Genomic DNA, 4,289 nt, shown 5'->3' on the forward strand with positions numbered 1-4,289 from the left:
CCCTGTCTTAGGTAAAATTACTTCTGTAACGTCATCTAAGGGAAGTCAAATTATCCGGCAAGAGTAAAGACAGAATAAAACTGGAAATCAATGCGTAAACTTTGAGATCTTCAGCAGAGCATGCTTCCCAATGGAGCTATTGCGGCAGAAGTGTGACGCCTCTACATTCCCTGATGAAAATAACTTTCTCAATTTCCCAGTTTGGAAGGCTCTGCGTTTCTCAGTGCTCAGCCTGCAATGGATCATGGCTATTTAAGGACCAGAAAAGAAAGGAAATTGTCTGAGAGCTTACGTTTTATTTTTATTAAATATTTCTACATTTATCTTTTATTTCCTACTTTTTAAATAATAATACTGCAAAGTAATAATACCCCAAAGGTTAATGAGCTCGTCAATTTGGCGACGCCATTGAAGTTTTCGAATCGGGAGCCGCCGTCTTTGTCTTCCAGCTCCATCTTTTCTACCTTTTGCTTGGGCAGCCCCCGTGAGTCGTGTCAAGGCTGAGGAGTAGAAATGGAACAGCACTAATATTAATGGCGAAACCTTTGTGAAATAGATTTGCTTTCTGTTTAACAAGGAAAAGAAAGTAAAGCAATGGAAAAGAATTTAAACACAGAAACAACTGGAGGAAAAGAATTTAAACACCAAAAACAACTGGAGGAAAAGAATTTAAACACCAAAAACAACTGGAGGAAAAGAATTTAAACACCAAAAACAACTGGAGGTGCCGGGGATTGAACCCGGGGCCTCGTGCATGCTAAGCACGCGCTCTACCACTGAGCTACACCCCCTTATTGAAATTATCCTCTCGAGAATATATTCAAGACAGAATCTGACCATTTTGCTACGTTTCAGAACAATTAGTTGTAACAAGCCAAAGTCTACTTTATTTAGCTATTTCTTATATCTTAAATTTAGGTTTTGTGTCCCTGTTTGCTGATAGCTGAGCAAACCGCATTCTACACCGAAGGCCTCTATTGATGGTCCTGGGATTTTTCTGCTCGTCAGTCCGGAGTCACTTCCCGGCCACCACTAGAAGAACCAGGGATGAAACATTTTCTCCAGAGTCTTGACTGTCTCCTTTCTTTCTCTGCTGCTTTAAAGGGCTGCGAGAAAGTCACAAAGTACAAAGCGAGGCATTTAGAGATCATATTAGATGCAGATGGCGAGGCAAGACAGGTGGACAAAAGCAGACAGGTTCGTGTCGGTGCAGCCACTGCTTTGGACCGGAGCGTAAGTCCTGCCGGCGGCCGGAGTGCTAAGCCCAGCGAGGCGCGGACTTGGGCGCTAGGAAGAGGAGCACGCGCCAGATCGCGCCCCCTTTCGGGCAGAATCTGCTCTGGTCCGGTCCCGATTCGGCAGAAAAAGATACGAGGGCGGTATACATTCAACACGAACATGAACGATTCATCAAGCCCTCCGTGTGCCGGGTCTGGCTCACTAACCTCATCCTCTGAGCTCTGGATTTCTGCCTCCCAGCCCAACGAAACCACAGGGTCTCAGCCAATATTTGGAGAGTAGCTTAGCTGGGCAGAAAGACAAGATAAGGGGATGAGATGAATAATAGAAATATCCAATCCTATTATCAGCCCAACTGAGATTAAAGGGACGTCAATCACACTTGAATACTTTATAAAAAAATTAAAAAGTTTGCAAAGGGTCGCGTACAAGAAGAATAAAGTGGGTTTTTTCATAAAAATGTGGATTCAGGGGCACTACCGGAAATAATCAAGGAACGGGGAAGAGTGTGGTGAGAGAGTTTGGGTCCAGTATACCTCTGTCTCCGCACCACATTCTTTTGTAGTACCTGTGAAACATACATGAAAATGGACCACAGAAGAAAACCTCCGTAAGTTCCAAAGCATATTAATTACACAAACATCATTATCTGACCATCATGCAATAAAAAACTAGAAATTGATAAAATAAAAAATAAAAGTCCCTTCTACCTGAAAATGTTAAAGCATGCTATAATACAACTCGAGTCAAGAAGGAAATACAAATTTTAATTACACAATTTTTTGAAAAGGACAAAAGTGCAAATGTGACATAGAATCTGTGAGATAGAGCTAAAGCATTTATCAGAAGGAAATTTATTCCCTCACATACCTATATCGATAACAACGAAAAACAACAAATGAATCAAACACAGCTCAAGATGCTATTAAATGAACAACAAAATAAAACAAAAGCATGAGGAAGGAAGGGTTATAAGGACAAATTCAGAGAATGAGTTAGAAACAAAGTAGAACTAATAAAGATACAAAAAGCTGGATATTTGAAAGTCAACAAAATAGACAAACCTCTAGCCAACAAAGAGAAAATAAGTGCAAATATACAAAATTAGAACTAACTGAAGGAAATAATCATCAACACAGAAGACCGTTTTTGAACTCATCAGAGATAATACAACACAACTAGCAAATAACTGGCAAACTTGGTGGATTTTGTAGATAAATGTAGCATACTCAAATTAACCCTTGTAGAGACAGAAAGTCTAAACAGACCAGTTAAGAAAAATAGTTTAACAGGCATACTCAATAAAAAGGGCACCAAGCTCAAATACTTTCATAAAGAAATTCTCCCAAACTGTCAAATATCAAAAAATCATGATGCTACTTAAATTATTCGAAGCATAGAAACCAGTATTTTATAAAGTTAGTATAACATTGATCACAAACATTTCAGTTTGCACTAAAAATGCAAACTACAGGTCAATTTCACATATGAAATATATGAAATGTAATGCCTAAATCTTAAATAAAATTAATAGTAAACAATCCAACAGCACATTTAAAACAATAATACAGATGTCCAAGTGGGGTTTATTCCAGGCATGTAAAGATCACTAATTATTAGGAAAGATATTAATATAATCCATTGTAATTGGAACTGGAGGTCATTATGTTAAGTAAAGTAAGTGAGAAACAGAAAGACAAATTTCACATCTTTTCAGTCATATGTGGGAGTTAAAAATGTTGATCTCATGGAGATAGAGAGTAGAATCATAGACACCAGGGTCAGGGAAGGGTGTGTGCGTTGGAGCTGCGTACAAAGAGAGGTTGGTCAATGGGTACAAACATATAATTAGATAGAAGGCATAGGTTCTTTTTTTTTTTTTGAGTTGGAGTCTGGCTCTCCTGCCCAGGCTGGAGTGCAGTGGCACCATCCAGGTTCAAGTGATTCTTCTGCCTCAGCCTCCCGAGTAGCTGAGATCAGAGGTGCCTGCCACCACAGCCAGCCTCTAATGTTGATAGTAGAGTAGGGTGACTGTAGTTAGCAACAATGTATTGTATATTTCAAAGTAGCTGGAAGAGAGAACCTGAAACCAACACACAGAAATGATAAATACTCAAAGTGATGGATACCCCAAATACACTGACTTTACTCATAATAAGTGAAATACATACTAAATTAGATTGAATAGCATACTTTGTTGTCAAGGTTGCCAAGAAATTGTCTTTTCATAGAGTACTGGTAGGAATGGAAAATGGTATAATTCCAAGGGCAGAAAATTTGCAGTATCTAGAAAAAGGGTATAATTATTTACCCTTTAACCCACAAATTCACTTCTACAAAGCTATCCCTAATATATACTATCAAAATTAAAAGGGCCAGGCACAGTGGCTTACTCCTGTAATCTCAACCCTTTGGAAGGCTGAGGCCAGCAAATCACTTGAGGCCAAAAGTTTGAGACCAGCCTGGCCAACATGGTGAAACCCTGTCTCTACTAAAAATACAAAAAGTAGTCAGGTGTGATGGCGGGCGCTTGTAATTTCAGCTCCTCAAGAGGCTGAGGCAGGAGAATTGCTTGAATCCAGGAGGCAGAGGGTGCAGTAAGCCAGTATCACACCACAGCACTCCAGCCTGGGCGACAGAGCAAGACTCCATCTCAAATAATAAATAAATAAATAAATAAATAAGAAGGAAAATAGATGCATGACTATTCATCACAACTCTATTTGTAAAGCAAAAGAAGGAAACAATCCAGGCCAGGCGCGGTGGCTCACGCCTGTAGTCCCAGCATTTTAGGAGGCTGAGGCGGGTGGATCACGAGGTCAGGAAATCGAGACCATCCTGGCTAACACGATGAAAAACCCTGTCTCTACTAAAAATACAAAAAATTAGCCGGGCGTGGTGGCGGGTGCCTGTAGTCCCAGCTATTCGGGAGGCTGAGGCAGGAGAATCGCTTGAACCTGGGAGGGGAAGGTTGCAGTGAGCCAAGGTCACTCCACTGCACTCTAGCCTGGGAGACAGAGCGAGACTCCATCTCAAAAAAAAAAAAAAAA

At 40.3% G+C, this 4,289-nt stretch overlaps 1 non-coding gene across 1 annotated transcript; it reads right to left on the bottom strand.

Annotated features, from left to right (window-relative positions):
• Positions 1 to 719: 719 nt before the first annotated feature.
• TRNAA-AGC lies at positions 720 to 791 on the bottom strand. Its single transcript has one exon. It is a non-coding gene; the product is annotated as a tRNA-Ala (tRNA).
• Positions 792 to 4,289: the final 3,498 nt, after the last annotated feature.

The sequence above is a fragment of the Mandrillus leucophaeus genome, unplaced genomic scaffold, assembly GCF_000951045.1.
Source record: "Mandrillus leucophaeus isolate KB7577 unplaced genomic scaffold, Mleu.le_1.0 Scaffold392, whole genome shotgun sequence".
NCBI lineage: Eukaryota > Metazoa > Chordata > Mammalia > Primates > Cercopithecidae > Mandrillus > Mandrillus leucophaeus.